Genomic DNA, 27,630 nt, shown 5'->3' on the forward strand with positions numbered 1-27,630 from the left:
GGCACAGTCCTCTGAAGGAATGCAAACTATAAACACGAGGCGACGCAATAAGAAGATTCAAGTAAATCTTCCACTAGCCACTACTATGTGGGACAGCGATCCGAGGATAGTAACCCTATGAGAGGGTTTGATGCAAGCTCAGCAAGCAGTAGAAAAACTCACAGAACAAATGGTTTCTCGAGAAAAGTATGAAGAATTACAACAACAGCTAAGGAATGTCAATTTATCTAAAAGCCAGGCCTTTGAAGGATGGCGAAAGGAAGAAGAAAAAGTCACAAAGGTAACTCATAGATTAGATGTAGTTATTAGATAGATGGATACCTTATGCTCTTTGTACACTGACGTCCTAGCATGTAGAGCCCCTGCCAAGAATTATGCCTTGTTTTTAATGGAACAATATTTGAAATTGAAAATTAAGGTTGTCAAAGCAGGATCCCCTATACGCATTAATACGATTGATGATTTTCTAAATTGTTGTAAGCACTATGGAGTAAACTTTAAAAGACTACTGTGTGAATTCTATCTGTATAACCTCGTATTAGATCAGGAGACAGAGCAGAACCCTGACCCTTTCGTTGGGGATATCCAACTGCAGGCATTTGTTTCATTTGGAGTTAATCAAATCAAATGGCTTAAAGCCTATAATGCATTCCAAAGACAAGAAAATGGATTAGACTTATGGGTAAGAGCTTATCCTAGAGATCCATTACAGTTATGGAACAAACATAGGAGCCTCATGAGGACTCCGAGCTTGATTGACGCGTTAGGATCCATTCATACATCAATCAATCGGCAAGGGATAGAATACTTCTTTACCATTAAGGACCTTACCATTGTAGCTGCTAAATTTTGATATCAGACCTCTAATCCGAACATCCAACTCAGGGAACCATTTGATTACGAGAATTTTAAGTTAGTCGCTGATCATTTGAGCCTCTATGGTGAACTTATCTTGAGGGTAGGGCCATCTTGGTTAGGATATAGGTTTCAGAGTCCGATTATTTGGCACCCTACACCTAGATACCAAGCCCTGTATGAGATGCCTGAGGGCCAGACAGGCCATCTTTTTGAACACCTAGTTAGGCATCATGGCTGTAGACCACCACATGAGATTCCATCTCCAGCTTACTCTCTTACTGCCTTACATGTCAACTACAATGTTTTCATGAGGGCATGAAAAAGAGTAAGCAGGGGGGTGTGTGGAGTACTGAAGAAGGTATGTTTTATTGATTATTTTGTCATCTTTTCTTTAAAGACTTATAATCCCTTTGCATCATGAACTAGGTAATTAATAAGAAAATATGGCAAAATCTATGAGAATTGTATGTAACGCAAGATAACTAATAATCGCCATTTTCTTATGCAGAAAAAGGGAAAAATGAAAGATTGTCGTCCCAAGGAAAAAGACAGAGCAGAGTTAATTGTTGTCCCTGTGGCAGGAAACCATATGCAGACACGGCAATCCAAACTGAAGCATATCAGCCAAGGAAAGGAAAAGGAGATATCGAATCGGTGCAAGAAAACAAAGGGATAACTGGAATTAACAGTTTGGCGAATCCCTCAGGATCCTCTAATCTTGAGGGATCACAATCTTAACTATTTTTGCATCATTGATATCTCCGCCCGGCTATTATAAAAAGGGGCAGCACTGCTAGCCCAGGGGACGGGTTGTTGTTACTTTTATGTAATTTCTCGTTGTATCCGAAACTTTGATCATCGACTCTCGTTGAGAAGTGATCCACTGTAACTTTGTTTTAATGCTTTAATATAAATCTGGTTGTTGTTCCATCTTTGATCCTGGAATAATTTCAAGCAGTGTGTCCTTGGAGGCTAAGGGCCCGGCCCTGGTGGAACACTTGCTCCTGTACCATTATCTTTAGTTCGTGTGTGGTTTTCATTATCAGCTTTGATCGGTAATCTGGTGTGTTTTGTTATTTTATATCACAGCTCTGTTATATTTACAATATCATTCTCTGTCACAGGAAGGTCGTATTATTCATTCTGACTTTATAACGTATTACTGTTCTTTTAAGTCATTAATGTAACCTTACTGTTCTTTACAAAATTTATCGTTGTTCAATTACAGAGTAATTGGGCTGTAATATTCTTAAGTTGGTATTATTGTATTCGTCTATGGTTTTGTTGTGCCCTACAACAACCCCCCATTTCGTATCATCTCTATTCATAACAATCAATTATATGAAATGGGTCCCTTTTAAAAAATTAATTGGTATCAATGAATTTGTTCGAAAAAGGTATGATAATCAAATGTCTTTGTGAATTAAAGCCTTTTTTCGAATAACAATGTTTCCAAAATAAAACAATCTTTGGTTATTGCGATAAAGCGATCGCAAGATCGCATATCGCAATACCAAAAGAGACGCATTTAAATGGCACTTTGGTCTTTGCCGATGCGATATCGCTATCGGCGATCGGCGGTATTCAATGCATACACAAAAAAGAGCACATATCTTATACCCCGATGCGACGCTATATCGGCGATCGGCTATCGGCACTGCCTCTTGTGGGAAAACGCTTTAAGTTTTAAACCCCGACCCGATGTGATATCGCTATCAGCCGTCGGCAGTATCCCATGCACTCCCATAAGACACTCACGTCCCTCCCCGATGCGATGCGATATCGCTATCGGCGTTCCCTAGGACTACTTTCAAACGATAATGTAACTCTTTCCCCGATGCGATGCGACATTGTTCATCGGTAATCGGCATTTTCAAAAAGTGATTGCTTTAAGCCTTAAAGTTATATTTAAATCCGGTTGATAAAGCGCAGATTTCAAGATGCCGTTAAAGCAGGGATAAGGTAATGCATGCATATTTAATAACTTTTCCCCTTCGTTTAAACGAATACTTGCGTCTAAGGCATTATCATATCTGTTGCACGCGTTAGGAGGTCATTCAACCGAATAACAGTGTAATGGTCATTTAATGAGTAGCAGGCCTTAAAAACACCATTAATGCATATGCGATCTCTTACCAGTGATTGGATCCGCAGCCACTTCTTGAAAATTAATATCGCCACGCTTCAAGTGATATATATCTTTCACATTATGCTTTGTCTTCATTATTTCTCGTGTTACGATTTCTCTTGCATTTGTGTAGAGTTCGTTTGTGGAGAAAAGCCTGAATATGATGGGGAAGAAAAATAAGAGGAGCTCTGGTTCCACTACAACACCTGTTGCAGGTCAAGCTGCTACAATTTCGAAGAAAGGCCTAATCTCGGACACTACGTGCGCTGGTCTTGCTAGGACCACATGGCAGGGCACATATAATCTGTTGGAAGCCGAGCAACCACAAGTGACAGTGAGAACGGCTAGTGTTGATGTACTAAGGAAGTCTGATGCAACGCTCAAAGACTTGGCCGACTCCTTTTTACACAGAATAGCGGCCAGAGAGCAGGTGCTCCCTTACACAGATGTGGTGCGCTGGGCAATTGAAGAAATCCCTATCACTGATAGAACTTTCCATACAAGGGACGGAAGGATTTTCGGGTCATTCAAGCCTGATGACCTAAGGCGAATGTATCATCTGCCTGAACCGGAGCTAGTCTATAACAGAGCCTTCGTGGAGAAATTCGCAAAAGAAAATGAATCACCATCTAAACCCCTCCGAGATTGGAGGCAGAACCCAGCCAAGCACAAGCATGAAAGTTCGGGTACCGAGTCAATAAGCCAAGCCAAACAGCTTGCCAAAATGAAATACAATGATGAGGCGTTGACTGAGTTTAATAAAATTAGGGAGGAGAGGTTGCAAACTCTGCCTCTAGATTTATTATCCACAACTCCAGCGTCTTCCTCAAGTGAGCCTGGTCGGCAACAGATACATCCACCTCCTGTCACAACTAAAGAACAGGATAAACAACAGGAGGAACGGCAGAAGAAGCTGCAGGCTGAGAAGCAAAGAAAAGAGCAAGCAGAGAGGCAGAAAAAGGAATTGGAGGAGCAGCAGCAAAAAACGCAAGAGGAGCAACAGCGAAAAGCACTTGAAGAACAGCAGAAGGTAGAACAAGAAAAAGAACGGAGCAAAGCCCATACAGAGCAACATAAGCAAACCTCCACCGATCCTGAATTGATTAAACAATGGAACCAATTCGATTCCATTATCAGTGGTAAAGAAGGCTCCAAAGACAAAGGCTCCTCTAAAACAAGCGATGCGCCCGATACCACTTCTTCTCAGGTTCTAGGAGGAACCAGCGACCCACCCATTTCACAGGATGTCGAGATAATCAATAAGGACCCTTCCGATCAAATTGTTCTCCAGGTGGAAGAAATTCCTCCCCTGGATATTTTCTACAGCCCAAAGCATAGAGCCGTTATCAAGCGCTCTAAGAAAAGACGAAGGCTTGATCAACCTTCTATCTTTCCTGAGCAAACAGTCATGGGCAATATGGTCTGGAAGGAGGATTTGGATCCCTCCGATGATCTAACAAAGTTGTCGCAATTCGCGGGAGCTTATTCTGCAGCAACTATCGACAAAGCATCGGAGGTAAGTCTTCTATTGAAGACTAAGGACCATGAAATATATGCATTACAGGGCAGAGGTAATTGAAGCGAAAAACAAAGCAGCACAGGTGGAAGAGCAGTTGCTGGCACAACAGCAAGAAAACAATTTGTTAACCCAGCAACTGCAAATTGAAAGACAAAGGATAGACCAAAGTGAAACTCAGAAGGAAAAAGAATTGTCGGAGGCATTGTCATAGTTGAAAGCATCAAATGAGCTGATGATGAAATCGAAAGATGAGCGAATAGCTCAACTATCAGCACAACTCGAAGGTATCAAGAGCACACAGAATGTGAAAGTTTTCAGAGCAGAAGCAACCCAAATAAATGGCGCATTACTGTCTCAGATCAGACTTCTATGTCAACAACTTGCTAAGGCTGAGCCATTATGCGAAATATCTACAACAGTGTGTGAGCAAATAGAGAAGGCCAGGAATGAGCTAGATCAGGCTGAAGAAGCCATATCCAATTATATTGAATGGCAAAACACTGACGAAGGGAAAACGGCGAATTTGTCCCGAATCCATGAAGTGTACAAAGACATCCTCTTCACGGAATGGAACACTCAGGTAATGAAAGCAGAAAGGGCGGCTTCCAGGTGTAAAATAATTGCCAGCAATATGATCGACCTAGTCAATGATACACTTTATTTGGCAAATATGATCTCCAAGTGCACACCTGGAAGCATAACAACAGCAGGTATGCTTGAAGAATCAAGTTATCATGACTTGGAGGAACAGAGGAAGTTAATTACCGGAGTAAATACTTTAACCTCTGATGCATATTGGCTCTTTCTAATCAAGCCACATACTCAAAGGTCTGCTCTCAAGTGTTTAACAGATGCCCTCGGATGCTTGATCCCCGACATTCAAGATGCTACATATGATGCCCAGCTAACTTCGCGTCTCAACACTCCACCAGAAGTAGAGCCAATGCTGGCGATATGTCAGCTAAGGAGTAAAGGCAAAGAACCCACCGAATGAAGCATTGCCGCCAACTGCCAGATTGCCAAGAAAGATGGAACAAACATTTATTGATGCCAATTTAATAGCTTTTCAGTTGTTTAGATATTTAGATTAGTATAGTATTTATAGACCCTTTCATTGTTTTGGAAAGGGTCGTAAAATTTTGTAACAGACTTAAAAGGCTGAAGTTTGCACTATTGTGCTTCAGTCTATATTCTTTTGTGAAACTCGACCAACGGTTCTGAATTTTGATTAGAAGGCTGTTTTACACAATTGCGCACGACTGTCTGTTGTTTGGAATGCTTTCTGATTTGAAGGAAGGACTGCGACATAGTGATTAATATACTGGATTGATCGAGCAGCTTACATGGTACTATTATCTGTATCTGTGTTCTTTCTTATTATATGAATTACTGTGTTATTATCTTTACTATTGTTGAATGCATGTATGTGATATAACAACAAATCTTCATTTCGTTTCACTATTGAATGTTTTGATGATTTGTTATCTCTTTCACCCATGTATGTATCAATGATATGAATGATTAAGTGTAGTAATTCGCTCTAATCGCTCTGCATAACTAATTATGCAGAGCAATGTTTAAATGGTTTTAAACATCTATGCTTAAAGTGTTAGAGTCATCTACATGCCTGCCTTAAAGCACAGATCATCAAACGCTACGCTTTGCGAAGTGACAAATCCGGGGATCCGATTATAGTTATTACATTTTGTTTATAGTTTAGTTGTCCGCTTATTACCATCTTATGTCATAAGTCACTCATCCATCCCGTTCACTTATAATTCTTGGGAAACTGGTCCCATTATCCCCAGTCGGAACCACTATTCCAAACGGAAAAGGAGCTGCACTAAGGTCCGGACCGGGTGGTTTCCCCTTTGTTGTGGCAGCGATTTTCGAGGCCTCAACAAAATTGGCACTAGAAGGAGGGCTTTAACTGTGAATGGAAAGCCGACCCAAATCGGCAAGTCATTCTAAGAGTAATTCTCCCTCCAAACCTCCTCGTTCTTCTCAATTACATGCTGGTTCGCCAGCCCATAACCAAGAAGAAGAGGAATCTACCACCACTGCTCAATCCCATCATATCCCAGAACAGCTAAGTCTTGAATCTCCTGAAGTCCAGTCTCTAATCCATAAACTTCAGAGCTTCTCGATCTCATCACAGAAATATGAGATATCAGAAAGCAGTGCGACTTCGCAGTTCAACCTCACTCATCCTCTTACCAGACTTCAGAGCGAAAAACTTGGTATTGAACCCACTGAGTTTCCTTTACCCAAAAGGAAAAAGTCAAAGAAAAATACTGAAGGATCTGATACTGGGGATTTTTCTTCCACATCCTCCATTTCATCTCCTCATCTGCAAAGTCAACCACCCACTCCTCCATTACATATTGTTGTTCACCAGGGAACAGAAGCCTCAATATCCCAATCTATTCACTCCTCATCTTCAAACCCTTTCCAACACATCCGGAATCCCAGCAGTAGTCCCAACCACTGTTGCCATTATAATGGCAGATCCATGGACTAGGCCAGGAGCAGTCAACATGCCTGGACCATTGCATGATCTACCCAATGACCCCGAAAAATGGCTGCCTAAATTCAATCCAGACGATGGGATCCAGGCTGAAGAACACATCAACAACTTCATGTTAGCAGTTAACCTAAAAGGAGTGACAGAGCAAGATGTCGTAGTAAGACTTTTCCCTTACACTTTACAAGGATCAGCAGGATCCTGGTATTTTTCCTTACCCTCTGGTTCGATTACCAGTTGGAATACATGCCAAGAGCAGTTTCTCACCAAATATGGAGACGATAGGTCCTTAGCAACTTTAATAAATGACCTCTCCAATTTGAGAATAGAGCACAGGGAACCAATAAAGGAGTTTAATGCCAGATTTAATAAACTACTGAATAAAATCCCTACCGCTTCTAAACCAAGTGAACAAATCCGAAGCGAATGGTACATCACTGCCCTACCTGCCAACATAGCTATCTTTGTTGACAGGGCTGGCAAACCTACGTTAGCTGAAAATATGAAAGAAGCACTTGCCGTTGAAAAGCGCATCAATGCTCTTGAAAAGAAAGCTGCTCTAGAAGATAGAAAAGCTAAAAAAGTCTCGTTTAAAGAAGATTCCAAGAAGAAAACCCCGAAGGACCCATATGACATGGAAGGTTTACAAAAGGTCCTTAAAACATTGTCCAATGAAATGGTTGAGATTAAAAAGCAGGTGGCCGAAACTTCAAGCGAAAGACCATTTAGGACTTTTAAGAAAACCGAATCAAAGCCACCTAATGTTATATCTAACGCTGATTCGGACCAAGAAGAAGAGGAAGAGGAAACACCTTCACAGACCGATGATGAAGAAGAAGTAGCTGAATGCCACGGAATGTGGGATTTTATACTCCCAAACTCTGATATGGAGAATGAAGAAGAAGCCTTTCCGGTTACTACAAGAAGTAAAAGCACTCCTGAACCCCCCAGGCAACTTCTAAGAAGAGGAGCGCAGGCGCTACTACAGCAAAGGAAAAAGTTCCCCCAAAAAAGTCACCTGTGGTAGTTCCTCAAAACCAGCCTTCAACTTCTAGTTCTCCTTCAACATCCAAGACTCTAGTGGTATCTGATTCAATGGAATATAACATTGTTGATGATATGAAGAAAACCAAGGCAAATATAACCATGTTTGAACTTAGTAAACTGAAACATCAGCAAAAGCTACTTCTCAAAGAATTAAATGTTGTTCCCTCTACTCCCCTTCCCAGTACAAGAGCTGCCAACGATCAAGGCCAGCCTCCCGCAGGTATGGTTGAAATTACCGATTCAGTCTTAATCGGAGATAAATCAAATTCTCACACTCCACCCTTCCTGCTCACTTATGAGATTTATAATAGAAACCTACACAATTGTTTAATAGATTCAGGGGCCTCATCTAACATAATGCCAGCTTCAGTTTGCTCTAATCTAAACATTGAACCCCAGAAGTCTGCCATTCATATTGTACAGTTGGATAGAACTAAAGTGCAGGTTGTGGGAGAAATTAATTCTGTAACCATCAGGTTGTCAGCCGACCCCAGAATTGTTCAAAGGATTGACATCCTAATCGCTGACATACCTGAATTTTATGGTTTGATTTTAAGCAGAGATTGGTCCAAAAAACTACATGGGTATATTTCCACAGATTGGTCACATATGTGGCTTCCCTACAAGGGAAAGCCAAATCAAATAAGGATCGATCGTGAGAAGCATATGACCCACACAGTTACTGAATTCGAGCAAGAAAACCAACCTGTGGCATTCAATAATAACATCTTGGGGAACTATTCAGCAGAATCATTCTTTGGCAACTTTGTTGCCCAACCATCTCCTTTTTCAGTCAATCATTTTACATCTCAAATAGAAAATTTTTCACAAACTGATAGGTCCAGGTGTTTTAATGATGCTGAGAAAATTGTAGATACTTTTGTTAATATTCCTTTATTTTGGTCTCTGTATTTTGATGGCTCTAAGTCCAGCGAAGGCTCAGGAGCAGGTTGCATTTTGGTTAGTCCGCACGGAGAAAAGACAATGTTGTCTTGTAGGTTAGAGTTTGAGTGCACTAATAATACAGCCGAATATGAAGCTTTAATCCAAGGATTATACAAAGCAATCGGCCTGGAGGTACGATATCTAAAGGTATTCGGCGATTCGGAAATCATTGTCAAACAGGTTAGAAATGCAATTCATTGCCTTTCGACTCACCTTAAACATTACCAATCGCTCGTTCAAGAGCTTACCTCACACTTTTTGGCATTCAACATTTCTTCTATACCTCGATCTCAAAATTCAGCCGCAGATTTACTAGCCAATGTAGCTTCAAAGCTTCTACCTTCTGAAGACTACAGCCTTGATAGATTTTCTGTAGAATTACTTTTCAGACCCTCAATTCCTGACAATGTCACTAATTGGAGAGTATTTAATCATGATGATGATATTTTGCAATTTTTAACTTCTGAGAATTCTTATGATAAGCAAGTTATTGAGGAAGATGATCATGATTCCCAGATGAAAGAAGTACTCAAAGAAAATTCGATCCCTAAGCCAGTAGTAAAACTAGAAGATCTTTATGATATCAAAGACAGGTTTAAACCTATAATTAATACAAAGCTTCAGAGTTCTACCCTTAGGTTTGAATTAATAAATCTAGGAACAAATGAGTCTCCTCAAAACATCAATTTAGGAACAGGTCTATCTCAGAAAGAAAAGGAAGCATTTATTAAATTGTTAAGAAAGAACAAACAGGTTTTTGCATGGAAATATGATGACTTAAAGACATATGATACATCTATTATCCAGCATACCATTCCTGTGCTTCCTGATCAGAAACCGATTCAGCAAAAATTAAGAAAAATACACCCAAATTTGGAGAGCCAGATTAAGTCGGAGCTTAATAAGCTCTTGAAAGCCAAAATTATTTTTCCGGTCCGACATTCAAACTGGGTCTCTAATATGGTTCCAGTCAGAAAGAAAAATGGCGACATTCGAATTTGTATTGATTTCAGGAATTTAAACAAAGCGAGCTTAAAAGAAAACTTCCCATTGCCTACTATGGAGCAAATTCTTCAATCGGTGGCAGGTTCTGAATTGATGTCTTTTCTAGACGGTTTTTCAGGGTACAATCAAGTTCTGGTACATCCTGATGACCACCTTAAAACTACATTCAGAACAAAATGGGGAACCTATGCATATCAGAAAATGCCTTTTGGTCTCATAAATGCCGGAGCAACATTTCAGAGAGCTATGGACATGGCCTTCAGAGGGTTAATTAATCGATCAGTAGTCGTCTATCTAGACGATATTACTGTGTATTCTAAGAAGAGAGATAATCATTTGCACGATTTAAATCAGATCTTTCAGCGATGCAAAAGATATGGTATTTCTCTAAACCCAAAAAAGTCCTTCTTTGCTCTAGACCAAGGAAAACTATTAGGCTTTATAGTATCCAAAGATGGCATTTATATTGATCCTGATCGGATTAATGAAATTTCTGAAATCCCTTTCCCACATAACAAAAAATCAATGCAGTCATTTTTGGGTCAGATTAATTTTGTCAAATGATTTGTTCCAGATTTTTCGTAGATTGTATTACCACTTCAGACAATGATCAAGAAGAATTCAGTTTTCAAATGGGGATCAGAAGAAAAGCAAGCTTTTGATGTTATCAAACAGTCAATAATCAATGCCCCAACCTTGAATACTCCAAATTTTTCTAATCATTTTACACTATATACTATTGCATCCAACACTTCATATGCCGCAGTACTCACACAACTGAATGATAACAAATTAGAAGCACCCATATCATTTTTCAGTTCAAATCTTCAAGGTGCCGAATTGAATTATTCTGATGTGGAGAAACAAGCCTTTTCTGTGTTCAAAGCAGTCAAACATTATAGACCCTTCCTTTTGAAAACCCACACGAAAGTTATAGTTCCTTTCCCAGCGGTAAGACAACTATTAATTCAGAAAGAATTGGGTGAAAAAAGAGCCAATTGGGTTACAGCGCTTCAAGAATATGATTTAGAAATAAAGCCAGCAAAGATTGTTAGGGGCCAAGGTTTTTTCAGGATATTGGCAGGAGCATCAAACATTCATGAATCAAGCGATGAGGATCAGATTGAATCCATCAATCAGATAAGTGTCACTGATTCTGAATCTCAATATGCTGATTTGATATTTTATTTGAAAAACGGTTATGCTCCTCCAAATTTATCTTACAAAAATAAAAGGGCCATTAGGTTAAAAGCTAAGAATTTCACTCTCATTGATGATCTGTTGTTTAAACAAAATTATGATTCTATCCTGTTAAGATATCTTGAGAAACCTGAAGCTCAAAAGGTTTTGCAGGAGCTACATGATGGACCAGCTGGGGGACATTTTGGAGCTGACACAACAGCTCATAAGATTATTCATGCTGGATATTATTGGCCTACTCTATTTAGAGATTGCCATGAGTACGTAAGAAAATTCCTTAATTGCCAAACATCTGGTGGAAGACAACGAAAATCAGCTTTCCCTCTCCAACCTGTCAATATTGAACAGCCATTCGAACAATGGGGATTAGATATCATCGGGGAAATTACTTCACCATCTTCCAAACAACATAGGTATATCCTTACCTCTACTGATTATTTTACTAAATGGGTAGAGGCTATTCCTTTGAAGGCGACAAACGCAGAGGCAATCATCGAGTTCATTGATCAGTTCATCATTACCAGGTTTGGTGTTCCAAACGCTCTTGTTTTTGATAATGCTTCCTATTTCTCAGGAAACGCTATGTATGATTTTGCTATTAAAAGGGGGTTTAAACTGAAATATTCTTCCAATTATTATCCCCAGGGAAACGGTTTAGCCGAATCTACTAATAAGAATCTCATCAAAATCATTAAGCGAACTGTTGAACAGAATCATAGAAACTGGCATAAATCTTTGGTCTTTGCGTTATGGGCTGATAGAATAACACAAAAGGCTGCTATAGGGACCTCTCCTTTCAATTTGGTATATGGAAAGGAAGCCGTGTTGCCTACAAATCTTGTTCTTCCATCTTTAGCCCTAGTACAGTACATTGAAGAGACTCCTTCTTCTTCTATCCAACTTAGACATGACCAAATTCTCAAATTAGAGGAAGAGAGGGAAAAATCCAGAATCACTCATGCCAAACATCAACAAATCATCAAAGCATCCTTCGACTCAGCATCATCCGGTTCTAAACAACTTCAAGTTGGTGACTTAGTTCTCAAATGGGACAAGGCCCATGAAGATAAAGGTAAGCATACCAAATTTCAGAAAATGTGGCTTGGACCATTTCAGATCTGTGAAAAGATAGGCCATTCAACTTTTATATTGCAAGACTTATCTGGGTTGAGAGATTCTCTCCCCGTCAATGGCCTGATCCTGAAGAAATTCTTTAATTGAGAAGGTAACCCCTTCTCCTTTTGTAGATTTGCGTAGTTTGTAGGATTGGTAGGAAATAAAATTGTAGAGTATCTCCATTGACCTTTTGTTGTGTTTGACGAAGCTGTCTCACAAAAATAATATAAATATTTGTTTTTAGATAATAGAACCCTCAATCAAAAGAAATAGTTTCTAGGAAATTAGATATCCTTGTGTTCTGAAACTATAATCTAAATTTTGAAGACTCCTCTCAAGAGGTAAGAGTTCTGAATCATTTTCTGTTTCCAAAACTAGTCTCCAAAGGTTATCTGTTAAAAGATAGAGGCTAACCCATTTTCAGTATCTTCAACTCTTCACCTGTCATCCACCTACTCTTAAGGAGAAAATTGTTCACCCCATTCACTAAAAGTTATGATTACTCAGAGTGTAATTCTAAAATATAAAAGATTAAAGATAAGAGGTCTTATCACAAGCCTGCTTACCATGTTCATAGGGAAATAGGTTAACTGACATTACCAATACTGCCTACCAAAACAGGGTAATGGCTTGAAATTTCAAGACAAGGGGTCTCATCACGAGCCAGCTTGATCAGTTAAATTATTACCAGTGAATGGCATTGTCATAAACTGGCTACCAAACCAGGACAATGGCTTTTTATCTTATTTATTACAAAGAAAAACAGATGAAAAATAAAATATGAAAACATTTTATGGATTCATTCTGTTAATCACACTCTTATGTGAATGGAAAAGTGGACAATACTATGGTTAAAAGGTATCCCTGTCGAGACTATAAACGTTTGCTGGCAACAGAGGCTCTACCTATGACAAAGGGGTTAATTATAAAAGCTGATGTGGGAAAGTTTTCTATTTTATCACTATGAACCAATAAAGACTTGTTTTTGAAACTTATTATGTATTTGGTTTCTTGAAACTAAATGGGACGAAGTTAACAAAATGGAATTCACTTTAGTCAGAACACATGAATAGCTAGTTATATTAGAAATTTCTCCTTCTGATTGAGTTTCTATTTATGAAAAGCTTGAGTGTTTATGTTAATTTCAGAGATAACTGGTTCTACCAACGAATCGCCAATTGTTGTGCCCTACAACAACCCCCCATTTCGTATCATCTCTATTCATAACAATCAATTATATGAAATGGGTCCCTTTTAAAAAATTAATTGGTATCAATGAATTTGTTCGAAAAAGGTATGATAATCAAATGTCTTTGTGAATTAAAGCCTTTTTTCGAATAACAATGTTTCCAAAATAAAACAATCTTTGGTTATTGCGATAAAGCGATCGCAAGATCGCATATCGCAATACCAAAAGAGACGCATTTAAATGGCACTTTGGTCTTTGCCGATGCGATATCGCTATCGGCGATCGGCGGTATTCAATGCATACACAAAAAAGAGCACATATCTTATACCCCGATGCGACGCTATATCGGCGATCGGCTATCGGCACTGCCTCTTGTGGGAAAACGCTTTAAGTTTTAAACCCCGACCCGATGTGATATCGCTATCGGCCGTCGGCAGTATCCCATGCACTCCCATAAGGCACTCACGTCTTTCCCCGATGCGATGCGATATCGCTATCGGCGTTCGCTGGGACTACTTTCAAACGATAATGTAACTCTTTCCCCGATGCGATGCGACATTGTTCATCGGTAATCGGCATTTTCAAAAAGTGATTGCTTTAAGCCTTAAAGTTATATTTAAATCCGGTTGATAAAGCGCAGATTTCAAGATGCCGTTAAAGCAGGGATAAGGTAATGCATGCGTATTTAATAACTTTGCCCCTTCGTTTAAACGAATACTTGCGTCTAAGGCATTATCATATCTGTTGCACGCGTTAGGAGGTCATTCAACCGAATAACAGTGTAATGGTCATTTAATGAGTAGCAAGCCTTAAAAACACCATTAATGCATATGCGATCTCTTACCAGTGATTGGATCCGCAGCCACTTCTTGAAAATTAATATCGCCACGCTTCAAGTGATATATATCTTTCACATTATGCTTTGTCTTCATTATTTCTCGTGTTACGATTTCTCTTGCATTTGTGTAGAGTTCGTTTGTGGAGAAAAGCCTGAATATGATGGGGAAGAAAAATAAGAGGAGCTCTGGTTCCACTACAACACCTGTTGCAGGTCAAGCTGCTACAATTTCGAAGAAAGGCCTAATCTCGGACACTACGTGCGCTGGTCTTGCTAGGACCACATGGCAGGGCACATATAATCTGTTGGAAGCCGAGCAACCACAAGTGACAGTGAGAACGGCTAGTGTTGATGTACTAAGGAAGTCTGATGCAACGCTCAAAGACTTGGCCGACTCCTTTTTACACAGAATAGCGGCCAGAGAGCAGGTGCTCCCTTACACAGATGTGGTGCGCTGGGCAATTGAAGAAATCCCTATCACTGATAGAACTTTCCATACAAGGGACGGAAGGATTTTCGAGTCATTCAAGCCTGATGACCTAAGGCGAATGTATCATCTGCCTGAACCGGAGCTAGTCTATAGCAGAGCCTTCGTGGAGAAATTCGCAAAAGAAAATGAATCACCATCTAAACCCCTCCGAGATTGGAGGCAGAACCCAGCCAAGCACAAGCATGAAAGTTCGGGTACCGAGTCAATAAGCCAAGCCAAACAGCTTGCCAAAATGAAATACAATGATGAGGCGTTGACTGAGTTTAATAAACTTAGGGAGGAGAGGTTGCAAACTCTGCCTCTAGATTTATTATCCACAACTCCAGCGTCTTCCTCAAGCGAGCCTGGTTGGCAACAGATACATCCACCTCCTGTCACAACTAAAGAACAGGATAAACAACAGGAGGAACGGCAGAAGAAGCTGCAGGCTGAGAAGCAAAGAAAAGAGCAAGCAGAGAGGCAGAAAAAGGAATTGGAGGAGCAGCAGCGAAAAATGCAAGAGGAGCAACAGCGAAAAGCACTTGAAGAACAGCAGAAGCTAGAACAAGAAAAAGAACGGAGCAAAGCCCATACAGAGCAACATAAGCAAACCTCCACCGATCCTGAATTGATTAAACAATGGAACCAATTCGATTCCATTATCAGTGGTAAAGAAGGCTCCAAAGACAAAGGCTCCTCTAAAACAAGCGATGCGCCCGATACCACTTCTTCTCAGGTTCTAGGAGGAACCAGCGACCCACCCATTTCACAGGATGTCGAGATAATCAATAAGGACCCTTCCGATCAAATTGTTCTCCAGGTGGAAGAAATTCCTCCCCTGGATATTTTCTACAGCCCAAAGCATAGAGCCGTTATCAAGCGCTCTAAGAAAAGACGAAGGCTTGATCAACCTTCTATCTTTCCTGAGCAAACAGTCACGGGCAATATGGTCTGGAAGGAGGATTTGGATCCCTCCGATGATCTAACAAAGCTGTTGCAATTCGCGGGAGCTTATTCTGCAGCAACTATCGACAAAGCATTGGAGGTAAGTCTTATGTTGAAGACTAAGGACCATGAAATATATGCATTACAGGGCAGAGGTAATTGAAGCTAAAAACAAAGCAGCACAGGTGGAAGAGCAGTTGCTGGCACAACAGCAAGAAAACAATTTGTTAACCCAGCAACTGCAAATTGAAAGACAAAGGATAGACCAAAGTGAAACTCAGAAGGCAAAAGAATTGTCGGAGGCATTGTCATAGTTGAAAGCATCAAATGAGCTGATGATGAAATCGAAAGATGAGCGAATAGCTCAACTATCAGCACAGCTCGAAGGTATCAAGAGCACACAGAATGTGAAAGTTTTCAGAGCAGAAGCAACCCAAATAAATGGCGCATTACTATCTCAGATCAGACTTCTATGTCAACAACTTGCTAAGGCTGAGCCATTATGCGAAATATCTACAACAGTGTGTGAGTAAATAGAGAAGGCCAGGAATGAGCTAGATCAGGCCGAAGAAGCCATATCCAATTATATTGAATGGCAAAACACTGACGAAGGGAAAACGACGAATTTGTCCCGAATCCATGAAGTGTACAAAGACATCCTCTTCACGGAATGGAACACTCAGGTAATGAAAGCAGAAAGGGCGGCTTCCAGGTGTAAAATAATTGCCAGCAATATGATCGACCTAGTCAATGATACACTTTATTTGGCAAATATGATCTCCAAGTGCACACCTGGAAGCATAACAACAGCAGGTATGCTTGAAGAATCAAGTTATCATGACTTGGAGGAACAGAGGAAGTTAATTACCGGAGTAAATACTTTAACCTCTGATGCATATTGGCTCTTTCTAATCAAGACACATACTCAAAGGTCTGCTCTCAAGTGTTTAATAGATGCCCTCGGATGCTTGATCCCCGACATTCAAGATGCTACATATGATGCCCAGCTAACTTCGCGTCTCAACACTCCACCAGAAGTAGAGCCAATGCTGGCGATATGTCAGCTAAGGAGTAAAGGCAAAGAACCCACCGAATGAAGCATTGCCGCCAACTGCCAGATTTCCAAGAAAGATGGAACAAACATTTATTGATGCCAATTTAATAGCTTTTCAGTTGTTTAGATATTTAGATTAGTATAGTATTTATAGACCCTTTCATTGTTTTGGAAAGGGTCGTAAAATTTTGTAACAGACTTAAAAGGCTGAAGTTTGCACTATTGTGCTTCAGTCTATATTCTTTTGTGAAACTCGACCAACGGTTCTGAATTTTGATTAGAAGGCTGTTTTACACAATTGCGCACGACTGTCTGTTGTTTGGAATGCTTTCTGATTTGAAGGAAGGACTGCGACATAGTGATTAATATACTGGATTGATCGAGCAGCTTACATGGTACTATTATCTGTATCTGTGTTCTTTCTTATTATATGAATTACTGTGTTATTATCTTTGCTATTGTTGAATGCATGTATGCGATATAACAGCAAATCTTCATTTCGTTTCACTATTGAATGTTTTGATGATTTGTTATCTCTTTCACCCATGTATGTATCAATGATATGAATGATTAAGTGTAGTAATTCGCTCTAATCGCTCTGCATAACTAATTATGCAGAGCAATGTTTAAATGGTTTTAAACATCTATGCTTAAAGTGTTAGAGTCATCTACATGCCTGCCTTAAAGCACAGATCATCAAACGCTACGCTTTGCGAAGTGATAAATCCCGGGATCCGATTATAGTTATTACATTTTGTTTATAGTTTAGCTGTTCGCTTATTACCATCTTATGTCATAAGTCACTCATCCATCCCGTTCACTTATAATTCTTGGGAAACTGGTCCCATTATCCCCAGTTGGAACCACTATTCCAAACGGAAAAGGAGCTGCACTAAGGTCCGGACCGGGTGGTTTCCCCTTTGTTGTGGCAGCGATTTTCGAGGCCTCAACAGGTTTATACTTCATTATGATTGTTGTTCAATTGACATTGTTGTTCCATTATAAATTGTGATCATTATCCTTTATAACTGAGATCAATATTTGTGGTATCGAAGTCAGATTACTATTTTCTCTCAATATCTATGTGTATTGTGTGTGTTATTTATTTCGATACTGTATATTCACAATTGGCTCTAAGCGCTGCTCTATGTTGGTTGTTGTTCCATTTCTATTTGCTATCCAATTTATTCTTAGAGTAAGGATTGCTCTTTGATTTCTGTAGGATATGATTGCTGCCTTCATTTTCTTAGAGTAAGGTTTCGTTGTTTATCAAGCCTAGTTGCTATTTCAATTATAGTTTCTGTTCCATTTCCTGTTATTTGCATTTCCATTGCATTGAACGGTCTAAAACTGTAGCGAGTATTAACATTCGTTGTCTAGTTCCCAGATTGATGATCTGTTCCTTGATTGTCTTCAGTTACATCAGTTTACAGAGGGATGAGTTATTGTTACTGTACCCTTGACTGATAATTTACTTAGTCTTCTAAATGCATGATTTAGGCTTTAAAGTGCTTTGCTGTAAGTAGATTTTCTTTTAAGCATCCGTTTACTCTTGTATTTTCTTGAGCACTATACTACTAGCATTACTCTGACAAATGACCACCTCAAACTGAGTACACTCTTTGAGATAGCAAATCATTCCTAGATTGACAAGTTAATGTGAGATAATTAGAGGTGAAAAAGACCCTTTTTACGGCTCGACAGTTATCCTTTAAGAGTTGGAGAATTTGTTGTTGATGCTCGATGTGATGTTCCACTGCTTGAACCTTAGAATTTTCTCTTAAATATGATGTGATGGATGGTGGATGATATCCATAAATGCCATAAATGGGGTCATTTTTGTTGCAGTATGGAAGGAAGTGTTATACCACCATTTAGCCAAAGGAAACTATTTGACCCATTTTGTCTGTTTATCAGATACAAAGCAACGAAGATATCCTTCCAAACATCTGTTTACTATCTCCGTTTTCCCATCAGATTGAGGATGATAAGATGAGCGATGAGCTAACTGAGTACCAAGACAAGAAAATAATTATGTCCAAAAATTTCCTGTAAAAATGGGATCTCTGTCACTTACAATAATTTTTGGGTTTCCATGTACCTTTTGAATTGTTTCCATAAATTCCGTAGAAACTGTACTGGCTTTAAATGGATGTGATAATGCACAAAAGTGTGCATACTTGGTAAGTCTGTCAACTACCACCATGATGACACTCTTTCCCTCAGACTTGGGTAAACTTGTGATAAAATCCGTTGAAACCTCCTCCCAATGTTGGCTTCGAATGGATAAAGGTTGTAATAGACCTGGTGTCTTAATTGTTTCAGCTTTATTTTGTTGGCATACCAAACATTCCTCCACAAACTTTTGAATATCCGATTTTAGGCCATCCCAAAAAGATTCCTTCTTAACCCTGTGGTAAGTTTTTAAAAATCCTGAGTGCCCTCCTAAGGGAAAAGTGTGCAATTCCAGAAGAATCTTTCGTTTGATTTAGGAATTCTTACAGAGGTATAAGCGATCTTTTTACCATAACGAATCATTTTTCCAGCTAAATGTATCACATGTATTGGAATCTTGTTGTAACTTTCGAATAAGTTCCCACACTTCTTCATCATTCTTCCATTCCTCCCTTGTTTCGTTTATCCAATCTGGTTGGATAATAGAAATGGCGCACAAAAATGCTTCCACATCCTCATCCTTTCTTGAGAGTGCATCTGCCACAACATTTTGCTTCCCTTTTTTGTATATGATTTCAAAGTCATAACCCAACATCTTTGTGACCCATTTTTTTTGTTCTTCAGAGGATAATATTTGTTCTAAAAGGTATTTAAGGCTATCATGATCCGTTTTTACCTTGAAGTGTCTTCCCATTAGGTAGGGTCGCCATTTCTTAAGTGCATGTAGTATTGCCAACATTTCCTTCTCATAAATAGCTTTGTGTAAATACTTTCCCTTGATTGGACGACCTTCGAAAGCAATGGGTCTTTCATATTGCATTAAAATAGTGCCAATTCCATTTCCAGAAGCATCACATTCCACAATAAAGGTTTTTGTGAAGTCTGGTGTAGCTAAGACCGGTGCTTGGCACATTGCCTCTTTAAGATCTTCAAAGGCCTTTGTTGCTTCTGGAGTCCATGAAAATGCATCTTTCTTCAATAATGTTGTTAGAGGTGTTGCTATTTTCCCATAATTCTTAACAAACTTGTGATAATACCCTATCAACCTGAGAAATCCTCGCAAATTCTTTATGGATGTGGGGATTTTCCATTCCTTAATGGCTTTAATTTTGCTAGGGTTTACCTTAACTCCTTCATGAGATACAATATGACCCATATATTCCACCTCTTGTACTCCAAAGAAACATTTTGATCTTTTTGCATATAATTGTTTCTCCTCCAATAGTTGTAGCACCCTGTCAACGTGTTCAACATGATCCTTCCAAGACTTTTTGTAGATTAGTATATCATCAAAAAATACTAACACAAATTTTCTAAGGAAGGGTTTGAAAATGGAATTCATCAAACCTTGAAATGTAGAAGGTGCATTGGTAAGGCCAAAAGGCATGACCAAAAAATCATAATGACCCTCATGAGTTCTAAATGTTGTTTTCAAAATGTCTTGAGTCTTCATTCTGATTTGATGATATCCTGAATGAATATCTAACTTGGTGAAGTAAATTGATCCATGCAATTCATCCAATAATTCATCAATGACAGGAATGGGAAACTTATCTTTAATAGTGAGCTTGTTGACCTCCCTATAATCTGGACACATGCGCCATGATCCATCCTTCTTGTGCACCAATACTACTGGAGCAGAGAAAGAACTTTGACTAGGTTGAATTATACCAGCCTCTAGCATTTCTGCAACCATACGTTCAATTTCACTCTTTTGGGCATATGGATATCTGTACGGCCTGATGTTTGGAGGAACACTTCCTGGAATCAAATGAATAGCATGATCATGATGATGAATAGGTGGGAGACCTTTGGGAGTCTCAGATACCTTGGAATGATTGTCCAAGACTTTTTGGAGATCTGGAGCAATAGATGAATTCGATGTGGAAACATCTAGCGAACATAATTGTGCAATTACACCTCATTGTTCCTTTTTTAGAAGCTTTGTCATACTGTTAGAGCTTATTATATTTCCTAGTTTCCCTGCAATACCCCTTAATTCAACTTCCTTTCCTTCTGAATAAAATTTCATGAAAAGTTCTTGAAAGTTAAAAGCTATTGTACCCAAGGATTGTAGCCATTGGACTCCCAGTACAACATCAACACCTCCCATTGGAATGGAAAGCATTGGGCTTTTGAATACATATTCTCCCATGGATAGCTTGATATTATGGCACTTTCCAGAGAAATTTATCATCCCTCCATTTGCAACCATCACTTGACACTCTGGTGCTAAATATAGGAAGAAATTCAATTCTTTTGCTATCTTACAATGAATAAAATTGGGGCTACTTCCTGAATCAATCAACACTATTACCTTTTTATTCTTGATTTGTCCTTCTATCTTGATGGTTTGAGGAGTGGTTATTCTAGCCAATGCATTACAAGATATGGTCATATTCATTTCTTCTTTATCTAGGCTTTGTTCCTGGAGTATATCCTCTTCTTTTGACCTTTCTTGTTCCTTTTCTTCTTCCTCTTCACAATCTATGTAGAATAATTTCTTCTCAGCACACTTATGACCCTTAGTGTATTTGCTATCACAACTGTAACAAAGCCCTTTTGCTCTTTTCTCTTCCAATTGTTGTGGTGTCAACCTTATAGGTTGTGGAAGGCTAGGGGCAACAACACTTCCATCTTTATAGTTATGAGTGGTATGCTTCCTGGTTGCCATAATTTTGCTTTCTATTTTCCTTGCTAACCTGAATGCCTTCTCTAACGAATCAAGTTCCCAAAGGCGAACATCATGTTGGATATTATCCTTTAAAGTCCCTATGAACACATCAATCCTATGCTCCTTTGGAATATTTTTTACGCTTATGTTCAATTTTTGGAACTCCTCAATGTGCTCCATTATTGAACCCTTTTGTTTGAGACTTATCAATTGGCTAAAAAAAGTGTTTCTTTTTGTATCCTCATAATGTGCTGTCAATTCTTCCGTAAAAATTGCCCAAGTGATAATTTGTTTACACGAGCAAAGAAATTGATACCATACAAATTGATTTGGTTCCAAATATAAAGTTGCAACACGTACCTTTTGTGTGTTTTGCACATTATTGAGATCAAAAAATTGCTCCATTTGTAATATCCATGTTGCGGGATCCTTGCCATCAAACTTCCTCATATCAATTTTCGGAATATGGTGGGTCTTCGATCCAACATTAGAGTCTACGGAATCATGATTAACATTTCTTTTCTTTTCATCATGAGTTTCCTTTACTACCCTTTCACCATTAGTGGCCATTTCTTGTAGCAACTTATTCATATTTATCTTCAATTCTTCCATCTTATCATCCATGCCATCTATTTTAGCGTCCATGCGATTCATCTTAGCTTCCATGCCATCCATCTTAGCTTCTACGCCTTTCTTTAAACAATCCATCTTAGCTTCTACACCTTTCTTTAAACCATCCATCTTAGCTTCTACATCTTTCTTTAAACCATCCATCTTAGATTCTGTTACTTTTTGTGCAAGTGACACTTGTTGCACTTGGTCTCGTAATTTTGATATACCATGTTGCATTTCTTCCTCTTCTTCATGAGTCATGCTAGAGCTTTCAGGTTGCTTACTAGGTGTTTTCATTTTCTTTCCTCAAGACATCAATTACCGATAATAATGCTTTACTATGCCCTTTGAATTCCTTCAAACTAATTTTTCAAACCAAGCTTATGCAAAAATAATAATAAAAGCTACACACCTTTTTCAACTTTGTAGGAGCTTGATATTGAATCTGATGTATCTCTGTAATTTCGGATCATCCAATTTTGAAATTGCATCCTGTAGTAGCCCTTTGCGTCCTATTTCCAATGCCACTAGTCTGATCCAAATTGGATTCTCCAAGGAAGAGTTATGCACAATCTCCCAAGATGACCTGATTATAGACCTTTCCAGAAAAGCAAAATTGTATGAAGTGCCACTTGTCACTGTTTTGACCTTTGGCTCTAAAAAATATATACAAGAAACTACTGTCCGTCCTCTTTTTTCACCTTCTTACAAAATTTCAATCCTATGCTCAAAGAGAAAGTTATGATGATTTTCCCCAGGTCACCTGTTTGGAATGTAATTCAAGATTTTTCAAAAAGACCAACTTCCTCATATCATATCTCCACAAATATAGTGCAAAGATCTATGAAATTTGGACCCGAGGTTCAGTGTGATTTCGACTCAAATGTGTTTTTCTTTTCGCTTCTGAAATGTCACAGAAAAAAGTTATAGCGAAAATGGCACGATGACCTATTTGGAGCAGCGAAACCCTAAAATCCAAAGCTCTGATACCAAATGTTATGGAACCAGCTCACAAAAAGATAGAAAAGATAGATCAACGCCTTAGAATTCAACCTCTTCGAGGGGTCAACCTCCTTTACATTACATAAATGAACAATTCTTGGATGATTTAAATGACGAAACCTCCTTTCTATATATAGGAGTATAAGGGGTCACAATATAACCAAGCCTACCTAACAATAATAATATAAGGGCACAAAAATAACAATAGAGGGATTCTATGGGGCACAATAATAACAATATGGGTACAATAGGGGCACAACAATATTAATAAAGGATACAACTACAATATTAATGGCGGCATCACTAGTATTATAGGGACCTAACATCTTGGGCTCCTTTCCCATATTAGGATGGACCAAATCCAAGAGATAATACCTTCTCTCATGATGAGAGGAACCATCTCCCCTCCATCCAAGCTATATAAACCTCTCTTTTCCCAAGCTAAACTAGTTTTGGAGTTTGAATGATAAGCAAGACATCTATAGCTTGTAGCTTTCTAGTGTATGTTTGAGGGAGAATAGTATGTTTGGTTTGGTTTCAAACTAAAAAGAAGAGGCCTTAAAACTTCCATTGTTGGGGCTATCCATGAGATGCTAGGAGAAGTGTGGGAACTCGGATACGTTGGAGGAGACTAGAAACGTCAAGGCATTGGTTGTAATCTCTTTCTGAATTTATATGAATACAACTATTGATTAATTTCCTACATGAAGTGTTATCTTACATATTTATGGCTTAATGTTCCTTGACCTGTTAAGTAGGCTGAATACAATTTTTATGCTATCACATTTGTTGTTTGTTGTTGTTTGCTTGTTTTAGGTATTCGAAGGAAGGAAACGAAAGGTAGCTGGAGTGAGGAAGCAGGATCATCACCAAGCGGAATAGCGTTCTAAGAGGTAGGCCCTCTTATTTGATTCTAGCTTAAGGATATTTTCCACAGATTGTTTGTTTGTTGCTAGACCTGCTCTCTCGGGCTAGAGGAATTGTTTGTGTCTGCACTGAGAATTTACTTGCACCATAGAGGGATTTTCCAGTGCTCAAAATTGCAGGTACTATCGACAATTGCAGCAAGAGTGAGTTTGAACCCTTTCTTGAGCCAGATGATGGAAATTTCATGCTCATAACTGTCTTTTGAGGGTTTTTCCAGTGCTCATAACTATAGGTACCATTGACAATTGGAGCAAGAGTGAGTTTGAATCTTTTCTCGAGTCAAATGTTGGAAACAATTTCAAGGGAAGAATCATGTATATCCCAGAGAGAATCAACATTTTTAAAGGTTCTTCAATTTAGTTTCTTCTATACTAACACATAGTCATATCCTTTCAAGGTATTGACGTCTCGCTACTTGCTTTATACAAGTTCAGGAAATCACAGGAAAGTTTTAAGGAATTTGAGATCCATTGGCAGTGGTTAACTCTCTTCTTAATCTTCCCAGGTTTTTGACAGGAGACAAAAAGGTTGGAGTACTGACGAAGTGTCTCAAATTGTCATATTTTTAGTCGTTTTTCCAACTTCATTTTGTTGGACTCGGATGGTATCTTATATAATAATTTCTTGTGAACAATGTATTTGTAAGCAAAAATATAGTTCCATCTCTTACTCTATGAAATCAATGTAAAAAATAATGACACAACCTTTTTATTACTTTAGGTTCTATGTTGTTTTGAATTACGTTTAAGGAGCAATAGAGAGGGGAATGCCTAAAATAAGGAATGCCTGAAAATGTTATTTCACAACATGGACAAGTGGGTTTAAGATACAAGCTACTAAAATTTCTGACTATCCTGGTCATAGAAATTGTTGTTGCTCTGTCTTGACTAGTCAATTCAAAACATGTTATCCTACTAGCTTAACGAGGATGGAAAGACTGAATTCAAACTCATACCAGGTCTAATTTATTATGGGTGTTAAGGAGATTTGACCATGCCCTCTCTATAGGTGAAATACTTAACCAAACCACAAGAACCCAATCAACTGAGCTATCCCTCAATTTTTTTAAAATATAAATTAATTTAGCTATCAAATGATATTTTTTTTGGGGTTGTAGCATTCAATTAGTTAGGTAAACTATAGATTTGGTTCTTCTGGACACAAATGTGAGATCAATTTACAAATATCTAAAGAATCGAGTAACATGAACTACATTATTTCAATTAGTGTTCCATTACAATGTTGTGTGAAATGGGAAGTGAGTTTCTAAATCTTGATTTTTTCAATCCCATCGGTGAGACATAAAGGAGCACACATAGAATTTGGTCACAAATGGCACATCACATGAAGGAACTGATTATGAAAGTTTGGGTTGGAATCTATTGTGGCCCTTTGCATCCATCATTTCTTCCTTATGTCAATATAGCATCTAGGCAATGACCCTGTCTTTCAAGGAAGGTGATGTCTAACCAACATTACATTTGTATTGAGCACATCACCAATTTATTTTTCCATCAAGTTAATATCCTTGCCTCAATTTTCTATGGAATAATTTAAGGCTATCATTCCCTCCTCCTCCCAAAATGTTGGTGCTCAGAAGTTATCCTAACTCATTTTTCATGGGTTCTGTCTTTTCCCATTCAGAGTCCATCAAGATAAGAATCTGAACATAACTAGATCAACACATTTGGAATTTGGAGAGATCTATATATCAAATTTAAAGATATTCCAATTTCAATCCTCATCCACACCTCATGGATGGCCTAAATGGAGTGTCACTGTTATGCACTTCCAGGGATTTCACAGTTGCCCATGTGTCTTGCAACAAGTATATAAGTATAGGCTCATACATTCAAAGAAAAGGAGGAGATTGTGAAGGATATAATGATCAAAATTCCAAGAATGTTAGACATATATATTATCAAACTTTATTGGAAGCAAATCCTCACAACCCACTTCCTCTCAACAACTATGCCAAGTTTATGCATGAGGTTAGCAATTTTGACTTGTGGTTGAGATGTTGTTTTATTTGTTCCAGTTACAACTATATGCATGGCTCATTTATTTGTATTAGTCATGAGATAGTTATCATGAAGTTATCATTTTTCTAGTAGATTTTGAGAAACATGGTTTGAAATATTAGATTTTAGTTATTTACAGGTGTGATTATTTTGATTGTATTTATGTTAGGTGCAACATAATATGGAAAAATCTAAGGAATACTATAAAATGGCCATATTAGCAAGCCCTAGAGATGCAAAAATTGTCTCACTCTATGCAAATTTCATATGGGAAACACATAAGGAAGCAACTAGGGCTGAATCCTACTTCGTTCAAACACTGAAATTGGCTTCCTCTGATGACTGGTAAGATTCTAGATTCCCTTCCACTTATTAATTTTTTTTTTACTTGCAATAAAAGCACTGGAATACTTGAGTACTTCCTCACATTTAATGGATTGTAAACCCAGTAAACCATGAGTAAAAAAACTAGCCACAATATCAAATAACATCACTAATATATTATAGTCTTGTGTCCAAGCCTAATTTTATGGGTGCTACTTTCTATAACACCACCACTCTATTATAGTCCTGCGTTCAAGCCTAATTTTATGGCTGCTACTTTCTTGTTGGTTCCATTGCATCATATTAGATCATGGTGAGTCTCCACCTCATATGTTAAATTCAAGTTGAACAACTCTTCCTTCATTTTTGCAGTTATATTCTTGCATCTTATTCTCATTTCTTATGAAAGTCCGAAGAGTAGGAGGATCAAAATGATGGTGCTGCTGATTTGTAGAGAGTAGTAGCAACGATTTGTGTTCTACCTGTATTTTCTGTTGCTTGAGGTTATACGGTCTATAAATAATGAAGCAATAACATGAAGAAGTTACTTTGAGTTTTCTGATTTTTTTTCCATATGGTGGCTTAGTTAGATTTGTAGGCTTAATGCCACATTTTCATGAACAATTTGTTTTAACTAATTCAAATTGTGCTTTCATTTCAAAACCCTATTTATGATAGTAGAAACACCTCACCTCCTAAAAAATTATCTTGATTGGGATGTTGACCACTCTGTGTCAACAACACCATAGTAGTACACCCCTTTTTTCCCAAAAGGGATCTATTGTGTTCGAGTGTTTGCGCCTTTTAGATTTCATCATTAGTTGGTAGTTTTGTAAAGATTTCAACCCATCATGCATACACATAATGTAAATAATCCTAATATGACCACGTTTGTATGTAACAAACTAGGTAAACATATTGTTTTGGTGACAATTTCCATTCTAGGAGGTTTTTTTGTCTCACTGATTCATCTCAGTCTCTAGACACAAATGATCAACAAAGTTTTTCCCTCCAGCCTCACCCCAAAGATAAGGTGGATTTTTTCATCAAGATGTTAG

This window comes from Pinus tabuliformis, chromosome 2_2, assembly GCF_031772625.1.
Source record: "Pinus tabuliformis cultivar Carrire ecotype Pingquan chromosome 2_2, CPIR1, whole genome shotgun sequence".
Lineage (NCBI taxonomy): Eukaryota > Viridiplantae > Streptophyta > Pinopsida > Pinales > Pinaceae > Pinus > Pinus tabuliformis.